General features: G+C 42.1%; 1 pseudogene; it reads right to left on the reverse strand.

Moving 5' to 3' along the window:
• Nucleotides 1–413: 413 nt before the first annotated feature.
• LOC119729867 overlaps nt 414–12,721 on the reverse strand; it is a 14,238-nt pseudogene continuing 1,930 nt past the window's right edge.

Consider the following 12,721-nt stretch of genomic DNA (forward strand, 5'->3'; position numbering starts at 1 on the left):
GGACACGGCTTAGTCCACAGAACGTCAACACAACCTGCATTATGTGGACATCTTTGTTCACATGTCCACACAGTGACTGTATCGGTTTTGTTTATGGTGTAAATCGAGGATTTCTATTGTTCCTCTTCCCTTTTCCTTTGTTTATACTCAACTTTTTGCAACCGCTCTCATTGGTTTTGTACATGTTTTCTACCCGAGGAGTCCTCCATTTGGTTCCTGTCCTCAATTCATCGATGATGTTGCACATGTTTGTCCTCGAATGTACACCATAAACAAACACTGTACATTCTAGTTTTCATGTGCAGAACACAGATGTGATGTTCAATGTCATTCACCAAAACACAATCTTTAAATCTGTACCACAACTAACAGCTGGGCACGGTGTTGAATAACTCAAAACGTCAAAATAGCTCGGGTAACAACTTGATGAATATCTTCAATTTAAATTATTTTATTTCAACTCAAAAATCAACAATCAATTACAATTACAAATATATAAATAAACTTTTTATGCTATTATTTACAACTATAATACATCACTTTTAATCTACAGTAAGGCACAGTTAGACACTGGATACTTTCAGTCAAAGAAAGCAGTATCATTAAGCATTTGCAGCGCTTTCTATACATGTGCAGAAAGTTGTGGCACAGAAAATGTGGGCGTACCCCTGATGACCGCTGTCATGGATTTTGTTGACCTGGACAAAAAAATAGGCCATTACAGTGGAAGGTCTGAATCATCAGAGACCCATGGGGAAACAGAGTGGTAGCTGAAAATAGTAACAGAATTCCAGCAACCTACTTGAAAAGGTAAACTTTAAAAAAAGAAACTATACCATTGCGGTTCACCAATTGATGTTTAAACAGTTTGCTACATCTGTGATCTACATATTTGTCATTTTTGATGATCCTGTTAAAGATAGAGTAGACCGTTTACAGCCATCAAAAAGTAACCGAGCAAATTATTTTGAAAAAGCTCACTTGGTTTAAAGATAGTAATGACACTAAACTCCCTGTGAAATTATTCCTTCTGGCATGCTGTCCTTTTGAAGAAAACAATGAAAGAAAGTCATTTCCAAAGATGTGTCAAGTGACACATTATTGGAATTTTTTTGCGAATCCGCCCCATTGCGTTCTAATTTGTGTAGTTGGTTTGCAAATTGACCTATCGCGGTAGAATTGCGTTGGAATCGCGTCAACGCAGCTTGTGAAATATTGTCCAATTAAGGAATATACAAATGGACGCGGAACACGCAAATTCTGAGACAAACAAAGCTTTTTGTACAAAAATCCATAGGGTTGTCTAAGGGGCGTGGCTAACTCGCAAACGGCGATAGGTCAATTGTGCGAATCTGTGAATGAGAATCATGTCCTGAATTGATTTCGGGATTGTGTCATGGGAGGACACAATTCAAAATATGATACTCGGCAACTTTGGAATTGAAATCGAGACCCAGAATACTATGTTTATGTTATGTAATAAATGTTCTTTTTTTCTCTAAATATACAGCATTCACAGAGCTAAAACTTCATCAGGTTTAGTTATTTAGCACCCATCTTTAGATCTTGAGCACTTGTTTGGTTCAAACAAACAAAATGCACAAATTACAAATGGTGTACTCTAGTAACTCTACCTTTAAGTTGACTGGTTATTGTGAAACAAACAGTTGTATTTTTGTTTGAGTAGAGAAACTGCTGAAGTTCCATATTAAATCTAGAAATCTGTAATTACTGAGGCTAAAAATTCCATGTGAAAAAAAACTGGTAATCTTTATTGTTCAATATCCTAACATTTGATCATGCACGTTAGTGTCATTTGCTGTTTTTAATGCATAAAATCTGTTAAAAAATTTGTTGCGATTTTAAATACAGAAACTTGCAGCACAACTATTTTGAGTACATTTTTCTCAATGTGAGGTTTGTCTTTACATAGTGGAATTGATAAACACTGTGAACAGAATTTTTTTTTCAAAAGTACAATGTAGAGATTGGGAAATTGCTCATACACACAACAAAGACAGATTTTTAAAAAATACTAATAATTTACATGCCAATTTGTTCTTCAAATTGTGGACTTTCAAATCCGCTATCCTGTCGTAGTAAATACTCTAACTTATCAGTAGATCTCAGCGTCCATTTTCTTAGAACCAATGTTTGACATGGAAGGCAAGGTAGATGCCCCATTAAATTTCCTTGAGCCTGAAACACCGCTGAGCTTTGTTCGGGTATTTTCTAACTCAATTTTACTTTTTTTGGCAAAAGTTCCCCTAGGGGGCTCATCAAATCGGACGACTTTATCCAGCGGGAAATCCCGGGGGTTGTCGAGAGGGAAGTCCTGTATGGTACCCAGACTCGCAGGCAGGTCATTGTACACAGTGTCAAGGGAACCGCTCGAGATGTCTGTTGCTTTGTAAGGTCCTAGCGAAGGCAACTCAGTGTGTCTTGTGACTTGGAGCACTTGTCTGAGAGTCGGTGCGGAAACGGTCGCCAGCATCGCTGCCGTCTTTTCAGTCGGGGGTGGGACTTTCACCGGACCCTTCCTAGGCTCGGCACTTCTCTTGTGGTCTGTGATTGGTCGCTTGAAAGGGCTGTGCTGTGACACACTGCCGTCTCGGCCAATCGTAGAGGGCGTCTCATTTCTCCGCGATCGGACGGTGATGTTGGAGCTGGATTTGGAGGGGGCAGAGTAATTCTTGGTTGGAAACCTCAATCCGGGAGACCCATTGCCTGAAGACTCTGGGGAGCTTTCTCGTGACTTTGCGGTCACCCAGTTCCTGACAGAGTTGCTCGTGACATTGTGTGTGTCGGTTCTGAGAATCCATCTTGGTTCTTTGAATGCTCCGTACTCTGAGCAGTAACAGGGGAGGAATCAGGAGAGCTTTCCCTGGATTTAAGAGTCACTGATCTACTGCTTGAGTTGGACACCACTTTTCTTGCACCACTGGATGAATTGTCTGGTGAGCTATCCCTAGATCTAGCAGACACACTCCCTGTTGATAATGAGGAAGTTGTGAGGGAAGGATTATCTTCTGTTCTGCCGTGGCTTTTGGAAGCCAGTCGCTCCGGTTTCGGATTGAACTCTCTGGGTTGAATGGGCAGCTTGCTGAGTGCGATTCCAGTCTCCATCTCGTCCCAAGAACTTCCCAAAGACGTGGGACCGAATTCATCAGATGATCTCCCGCTTCCGAGTCTGTCTGATGAGCTGTCGGGTGTGAAGACGGCATTGCCTGATCATTTGCAGATTTTCTGAGACCAGAGGTAGAGTAGCTGGCGATCTTGTTAGAGGAGACATGCGGATGCCTTACCTTGGCTGGCAGGCCTTGAGACACGTCACTCTTGGGCTGGTGATGTTGTCTATCCTCAGTAACTGTCTCTGCCACGGCTGTTGATTTGTTTTTACCCGTGGCACTCTTGGCACTTGGCTAGGACCTGGGTCTTTCTCTTGGCTCCTGGATGGGGTCACCCTGTGCTGATGCCACCGGTTGTGGGAGCTTTGTAGCCAGCTGGTCCGGGGGAAGCTCCAAGGCCTTTGCCATGGCGGCAAGCTTGCTGGCCGTGGACTTGGCTTTGGTCTTGCCATTCCTGTCACAGACAAGAGGTAACAGGGAACTGTGAGACTTCGAACGATGGAAATTTCATGATAATGATTAATGTACACAGTCTTCAGTAAGCTAACTGGCAAGCTCAGTGGTCGAGAAGTTAAATGTGTACACTACTAACAGGTTTAGGGATCGAGCCTTAACTGAGCAAGCTTGTGATTTTTTTTTCTGATAAGCTCTCGGACAGCACTGAAGAGGCAAAGAAAAGTTAGGAAATGAAGCAGAAGTATTCAAGAACGCTCCTAATCCTTGATGGCTCCTCTATACAATAATGCCAAAAGGTTTTGAACAAGGCATCAAATCTTACCCTGTCTGATTCTGATCCTCTTCAAGGAACTTCTGTAGGCATTCTAGGTAGTATCTGCGTAGCTTCTTGGCCGTGTTGTGCCGTTCCTTCATGACTTCGCTGTGCACGGTGTGTCGACAGTCTCCTCTCATGTCATTCATTCGCTTCATTACGTCAACTGTTGCACACACAGCAAAACAAAGATGCGATATAGACTTTGGCTAATAGATTTGGCGTGAGGGGAATATATTCTAAATACTTGCTGATGTTTGATAGCTTTACTCGGCATTTCACTAACTAGGTAACACCAAAAAAGCTAAATAAATCAACTAGAGTAAAATTACTTGTCGATTTGGTGGAGCTGCTAAGCACAGACAATATTTGCTTAGCAAACAACAGTGGTACCAGCCGTAATGTCATTGGATTTATATTGCTGGTGGCCAGATCCCGGCTGATTTTTGGCACCAAGGCAAATTATGGAGGACACCAATGTACATGAGGACACCAAAAAAGCAAAATAGTACTCCACCTTGTCTGTACAATCCAAGCTTGAAGAAAAAAGAAAAAAAAAGCCAAGAAAAAAAAAAAAAACGCATCCCCGCATCAATTCCGGAACTTATGGTCTGACCAAAAATATTTTTTTTTGGCCTTACCCTCAGTTTACTCACCTTTGATTTTCTTGACCGTTCTGATGTAGTGAGCTTTAATTTCTTGCAAGGCTTCACTTGACACGCTGTCATCATTTTGCCCAACGGTCTGCAAAGAATAAAAAATCATCAAGCATTTCTTCACAGGAATCAGAATGCAGATGCTTACTTTAAACGGTATTGTAAAAATGGAACTCCAAAGTACGGAGGGAAGCGACTTCTTGACTTGGATATGGTAAATAAAAGAAATGGATTGTCTGCTTAAAGTAAAAATTAAGAGAAAGTCGGATCAATTATCTCAAGAAATAAATATAAATTGTAGAAAGCCAAATGAGTTTTAAATTCTTTAGGTGTAAGTTTGAAATCTTTTTAAAGAATTAAGTAAAAACTGACAACTTTGCTAACCTGTGTTTCCGCATCAGCCATCTTCTCTCCGTCTCCTCTCTGCCGTCGGGCTGCTTGTAGCTCCTCCTCATATCTCCTCTGCATCCCGGCCATCTTGGCCTCCAAGGCCTCGACAGCGCGCGGCCGCGTTGGCCCCCGTCAGCCGCCCTGTAGCTGCTCCAGCTCCCGTCGTAGGCCGTACTCCGTCTGTTTCAGCTCCCGGTCCGCGTCCTGGAGCTGCTCTCGCAGCGACTCGATCTCCTTCTCCAGTTTCTGCCTGGCGAGGGCGTGCTTGCGGCGGTGGCGTTCGGCCTGTCGCTGGGGTCGCGGAGCTGGGCGGGGAGTCGCTGAGCTGCTCTTGCAGGTCGTTGCGTTCTTGCTTCCAGATCTGCTCCTGCGCTCAAGGATCTCGTCGCAAGCTTCCTCAGTTCAGTATCGCAATTCTGTCGATGGTAAAGAAAAGGATTTAAAGCTATAGTCCATCATTTGCAGCCATCCGAAAAGTAACTGGTGTAATTACTGTTGAAAAACAAACTTGGTTGAAAGATAGTAAGGGAACTAAACTCCCTGTGAAATTATTCTTTCTGGGAAGCTGTCATTTTGAAGTAATCAACAAAAGAAGGCATTTCAACGGTGATTCTTAAGAAGCACCATAGGAAAATTTAAATTAGTAGTTCGTTTTGTTATTCAGCGCAGCGCGCACAAGTATTGGAACGACGCACACGCGCGCGCGGTTGTTATAATTCGTCGGATCCGAGTGCGCGACGCCGCGTATAGCTGCAATTCAAAAAATTCAAAACATGATTCAGTAACTTTTGATTTGAAATTGAGATCTTAGAATGCTGCTTTTCTCGGAATGTACAGCTGAAGCTTAGCTGAAACTTCATCAGGTTAGTTGCTCAGTATCCTTCATTAGATTTTGAACACTTTTGTTGCTTCAAACGAACAAAATGCACTAATTACAAATGATGGACTATAGCTTTAAAGATGAAGGATTGCTCACAATCGTCTACTCTAAACATGGGTCGCTTGTCCTTTGATTCTAAGCAGGGGATGGGGAGCAATCTAGAGCAATGACATTTCCTAACTGGGGAGGGGGGAATTAGGTTGGGGGAATTGGGTGGGGTGGGGGTTATTTGTGCACAGATCCTGCAGGATCATGTTTTTTATAAACAAATGTTCACTTTTTGCAATGTTCAATATATTGGCCTAATGTACTTCTCACACAAGTAGCCAAACAATTACTGAATTTCAAATTAGCAATGAACTGAGGGCATCTGTGCGCCCTTTTGTGGTCGAGGCTGAAAAAGTCAAAGGTCTTCGATGTCCTGCAATGGCTCATCACATTTTCAGCTTAATGCCAATTTCAAATTCATCTGCACATACACACAAGTGTTTTCGGAGGTTGTCATTCAATCTGACCTTGGACCACTGATCTCTCGCTGAGCGGACCGCCTCCTCTCTTCCCCTCTCTAGCTCCGCCTCATATTGGGATCTCAGCTCTTCCTGATCAGCTTCAGTCTCGGCCGTCAGGGCAACCAAGGCAGCCTTCTGAGCATCCAGCATGTCTTGCTTCTCCTGCAAAAAACACATAACTAAAATTACATTTTTTCTCACTTTAAAAAAATAAAAAAATAATTTTTTTTTAAAAAGTGGGAAAAAAATCACACATTTGGCACTGACGTGAGGCATGACAACACTTTCTTTTGGGATAAAAAGTTATTGTGTCCATCTAACTTTTTCAGCCTCACTCTTGCGGCAAGTTTGCTATGATAAGGAACCTTCCACAATTTTTCAAAAAAAACCAACCCTCATCACTTTGCAAAAATCAATGGCATCAAACCTATTGAAAAAGAATTGTGACTTGGTTCTTCCTTCTTGAATCCAGTAACTCCCTCCAATACACCTGGGGGATTGTAAGGACCTTTACTACAATGTATTACATTGTACTACATTGTATTACAATGTATTTATTCCCTGATAAATTCAGACAGCCATAGAGTGCTGGATGGTTTGGGCCAGTACAGGTGGAACATGGCCCAATTTCACGGCGCTGCTAAGCACAAAAATTTGCTTAGCATAAAAAAAATCTGGCTATAAAGCAGGTTACCAGCCAAAAAAACTCCATGTGAAATATATTGCTTGTGATTAGTATTCAGCTTTTGTTCGCTTAGCATGAATATCACATGGAGTTTTGGCGGGTAACCTGCTTTTATAAGCCAGACTTTTATTGTGCTAAGCAAATTTTTGTGCTAAGCAGTGCCGTGAAATTGGGCCCTGGTAGGGCGGTTTGGGGCGGTTTGGGGCAGTACATGAAATAATGGATTTACCTTTTGCCATTGGTTCTGCGCCTCCTGTGCAGCTGGAACAGGTAGGGCGGTTTGGGGCGGTTTGGGGCAGTACATGAACTAATAGATTTACCTTTTGCCATTGGTCCTGTGCCTCCTGCAATGCCTTGTTGATTGCGTCTTGCCGTGAGTTGATTTCCTCATCCAGTCTGGACTGCCAATCATTGGATGCACGCTCCAAACGTTGACTCTGTGTTACAAATTAAACAGGAAGAATGCAATGAATAAAAAAGTGTGTAATACATTCATGTAAACATTTAGTCAACCTAATACAGACATTTTTAAAGACGGATTGTGAATTTAAATGACAATCACAAATATTTAATGACAAGTGCATTAAGTTGTGTCTAGAGTCTAAATTGATACAAAGCCTCATGCACAAAAACCACAAAATATCAAAGACAATATCAAAGAGCTTAGTAAACTATGACATAAATGAACAACAAATGTTCCCAAATTTGAACAATATCAAACACCAAATTCCTTCGTAACGTGTTTCAACATGAAGACTTTGCCAGGAAAACAGTATCTGAGCACTTGCAAGCGCAGATCCAGCTAGCCCCTGGCACATTTGTCTGCCCCACTTTCGTCAAAGGGGGCCTTTTTGTTTAATTGTAATTTGAACACACTTTCCTGACAATTTCTTATCAGTCAACATGATATTTCCCCATGTTTTTCACAAAAATTGGCAAAATGCCCAAACTTTTTCAAAACAGAAGTTCACAAAACAAAAAAAACCCAGATAAGGAACACACATTTTAGTTCTTCGTCAATTTAATTTTGGTAATCACGAACTGCTTTTTTTAACTTCCTAAAATAAATGACAGATTTTTTAAGTTCCAAAATCTGATTTGAGTATCCCGTACTTGGTCCTTCTCTGCCTTTGTTTGAGCATCTCTCAGCACTCCTCCATGACTCTGGTGTTCCTTCTCCATCCGTGTCTTGGCTTCCTCCACGGCAGCTGCTCTGTCCCTCTCTGCTCTTGCTTCATCTTCTGTCTCTTCCCTGCTCCAGGATTGCTTGCAGGTGGTGATGTCTGTCAGGTGTTTGGACTCAAGTGACTTTGTTCGCTCTGCTACTCCCTGTCCAAGATTCAAGATGGATAGGATTAGTTTCTTTGTTCTTGGTTGCACAAATAATAATGTATCTTAAGGTCTGAAACAAGTCATGGATTACAATCTCAGCTACTATGCCGAAGACAGAAGTCGATGAATAGGAAAGGTTTCGGTTTTTTTTCTTTCTTTCAAACTTACGGAATAATCTTACAGAAATAAATAGAGGGCTCCTTTGGGGTAGAAAGGAGTTTTCACAAATGATCTTGGCCTGTCTCTGCCCAAGATCATCCAACTTGGGCAGAGATAAGCAAGATAATTTGGAATAGTTTCTGTTCATGGTTGCCAAAAAAATGTTTAACGACTGAATTCAGGAATACAGTCAAAACCACAATGTTCCACTTTTTTAAATAGAATAATTAATTCACACACCCTTCCTTTCCTGAGAATTCCAAGTTGAAGCCACTAAGCTTGACAGGCAAGAGCCAAAAGTTATTGAAAATGCTCCCCAAACAACAAATCACATATCAAGTCATTCGATCGTTCTCTAGAATCGTTATTCCCTGCCAGTAAATCAAATTAAGTAATCCTTGAATAAGTGAAAAAAAAATGCTCGAATAAGTAATAAAAGTAGTCTTCGAATAAGTAGCAAAATTAAGCATTAACTTTATAAGGGAAGCATTTTTCTTTATTGTACCTTTGTGATTTCTTCTTCTCCCTTTTCTTTCATCCACTCTTCTTTGACTTTTTCCCAGTCCACTTTCTCGTCGGTCCACTGTCGTCTTGCAGCCGAGATAGCTTCGTCCAGTCTCTTTTCAGGATCTGTAAAAATAAAAACCACACATGTAATGATTGTTGTATTCTGCCCCTTACCGACGTAATTTTATAAGCACTGTACGCTCAGAGGAAACAATTAACATGCCTGCTCGGGTGGGACTCGAACCCACGACCTCTTGCCTTCTTACGGAAAAGTCAGTTGGCCGATTCAAGTCTAAGGCTGTGTCTAACAGGTATCTAGAGCTATGACCATGGCTATGGTCAGCATTTGCTCACACAGTTGTAAACGACAAAGACCTAGCCAACAGCTCCAGACAAGAGATTTGGACGTGGCCTATTGCAGCAGTCGTAGATTGGACTGATTCAGTATGAATCTTAGAATTTTCAGTGTTTTAGTGTGTTTAAGGCCTTGTGGTTCCAAACTCGATTTGTGAGTCATAAGCCGTGTCTGAATTACTTGGCTACGGCTTGCAATTACACATGTGTCTATGGGAAGAGGCTGCAGCCGCTCCCATAGACACAGTGCTACTTCCAGACGTAGCCAAGTCGTTCGAATGAAGCCATGATGTAAGATTAGATGGGTACTAGTCCTTTGCACACCTTCTTGCATCCACTGTTCCCTAGCCATCTCAATAGCCTTCTTCAGTTTCTCCTTGGTGCCAGCCTCGGCAGCCTTAATCCACTCAGTCTGAGCCTTAGCCACAGCCGTCTGGATAGCCCCTGCCTTGTCCATCTCATGCTCAGCCTCGGCAGCCTTCATCCACTCAGTCTTAGCCTTAGCCATAGCCATCAGGACAGCCCCAGCCTTGTTCCCCTCGTGCTCGCCTGTAGCCGCTCCTTCTGCTTGCTAAGCTGCTCTTGGTGGTTGGTTTCCAGATCTTTCTTGGCTGCATGGAGAAAAACAAAACAATTATATCTGAAGTTTTTCAAACCTTTCATCGATATTGCCAAACTTTGAAAGGACAAGTACAGTTTTATCCAGTTACTAATGAAAACTTCCTCAAATTTGAGAGAATGAGTCAATTGAAATGTTTCATCATTGTTCAAGTGAATTAAAAAAACAGTTTGAATTTCCACTACATCAAATTTTTGAAAATTATAATAAAGTACAAGGACCCAACAAGCTAAGGCTAAACTCATCTGAACTAAACATCCAAGTCACAGAAGGCCACGTGTGCAGGCAACATGGAGGAAACTGAATGCCTTGCAAGCTATTAAAAAAGGAACTTTTCCAACAGTTAATATAGAAATTCATCGGAGCAAACTCCTCAGAATTGCCCGTCGTTTCCCCTCAGAGATTGCCTAGTACAAATGGCCAGAAAGTTGCCTCGTTTGAGAAGAGAGTACAACACCACACTCTGTGACATGGGTGGCGTAGTGCAAAAAACGTTTGCCTCTCACTGCTGTAGCCAGGGTTGGATTCTCAGATTCTACTGTTTTTCTCACTCTGCAAAAATCAGCACTTTCGATCGGCTGTGCTTCGTGCTAAGACATGGGTCGTATGGTGGCTGCCTCAGGGACCTTTACATGCCTTCAGCTCGAACATGTTGTAGCTGCGTCCTTCGCAATTCAGATTCTGCTTCTATTTATTTTCTATTTTTTTCAATTGAAACCTACAAAAGTCCATCAGAACCTCAACGTCATAACAGACATAGTCAGCACACACCTTGCTCAACTCTCTGTTCCAGCTCAGTCTCCATTTTGACTCGCCACTCGGCATCGGCAGCAGTGAGGGCGCTATTCCCAGCCTCCTTGCGCGCTGCCTCGGTCCACTCAGCTTTGGCTAGGGCCAACTGTTAAATAAATCACATGACAAAAACCAATTAAATCAACTTTCATGAAAGAATATCACTGCTACACTTGGTGAGGTGTGGGTGGCAATACTATAATAGCATGCGAAGAATCACTGAAGATCTCTGTTATCTTGGAGATCTTCACTTTTGGGTTTGAGTGTTGAGTAAAATTGACTTTGCTTGATGGCAGAGGTATGGTGCATCAATTCAACAATGGTATTGAAAGCCCTGTAAATGTTTTTCCGTATTCGACAGGTTCAGAACTAGGTCAAGTATTCCTAGGTTGATTTTAGTAGCCTTTCCTTAATCTTAACACTGTGACATGCTTCAAAACCCATCAGGAGCTATGGAAGAATTTTGAGAATTGAGGAAGGCACGGCCAGCAGCATGGAACTTGATGCCTCTTGAGTAACGATTCCTTACACAGTGACTACTATTTGGGGAAGAGTGAGGGGAAATCGGTAAGGGCCGTAAAAAAAAATGCCGGGGGAATTAAGTTTAAAGATGTAAATTTCTACAATCTTTCCTACCTGCTCCTCTACTGTCTTCTTATTCTCCTCCTCCGCCTCTTGTCTCCAGCCGCTCTTAGCCATCACCAATTCTGCTCGGTGACTACTCTCCAAGGAATCTCTGAGCTCCTTCACGGCTGCATCATGCTGGGCTTGCCAACCTCCTTGGCCTGAGCAATAAAGACATGCATGGTATTACATTGTGTTACAGTGTATTACATTGTATTACAATGTATTCATTCCCTGATAACTTTAATATAAAACCATACACTACTGGACAGTTTGGGGCCTTTTAGGGAGTAGTTTGGGTGGTTTGGGTCTGTGCGGGAACTAGTTGGATAATACCCAACCATCGCAACAGACAAATTTGTGAACCACGATCACAAGTTACTACTGATGTTGTACCTCATCCACACATATCACACTTGTACTTAATTTGCGGGTAACATTTTGGCAACCTTTTGGTCAAAGGAGTATTGGTGTTCATACAACCAATACCTTAGCATCATACCACTCAGTATTGGCTTTTCACTATGATCACAGGACTAGTCAAAGGGGCTCAAAGCACTATGCTGTTCTCTACTGTTTAAGATGTGTAACAGTACGATTAAGTAAAGGCACTTCATCACCTAATTATACTGGGTGCGGAGAAACAGGTGCATTCAACTCTCCAAAGGGACACCTTAGTTTACGCAGAAACAACGTGGCAGTCACATTGAATAAGTTTGCCGCAAGGCTGTGGCCATAACTGCAGAGTCCCATGATCGGAGTGAAGGAACCCACGCTAAATTTTTCAAGACATCACCCCGACCATTATCATTTCTCTCACACTGCCAGATGTTTTTTCCCAAATTATTATTATTATTTTTTTTGGGGGGGGGACTGTTTGGGGGGTAAATAATGAAAAGAAAGTTTGATTTTCTCACTGCTTCTAGTTGTTGAGAAGCTTCAGCCCTCAGTGTCTTGGTGACGGTATCCTCGATCTTGTTCTTCTCTTCACACACATCAATGTAGAGTCCCTTAACCGCGTCTAGCTCCTTCTGAGCTTGCTCCAACTCCGATCTAGCACAGACACAAACCAAACTTTAATTTCTAATCCGATTATCTCAAAACTTCCTCTCATCTTCTGGGATTCCACTGGTTGCTATCAGCCGCCGTACTTCGCGTAACATTCTTGTATTCATTTTCAGTAGCTCTTCAAATAACATAAAGCCTGATTGCCTGAAGTATATATTCAATTGTTTTTCGTTTGTTAATTTTTTTGCTAATGAGGTACCACACAGGGGTGGCGGTAAGGCCAAGAAAAAAAAAAGTCGGTCTCTGGTC

This window comes from Patiria miniata, unplaced genomic scaffold (assembly GCF_015706575.1).
Source record: "Patiria miniata isolate m_02_andy unplaced genomic scaffold, ASM1570657v1 HiC_scaffold_21, whole genome shotgun sequence".
Classification (NCBI taxonomy): Eukaryota; Metazoa; Echinodermata; class Asteroidea; order Valvatida; family Asterinidae; genus Patiria; species Patiria miniata.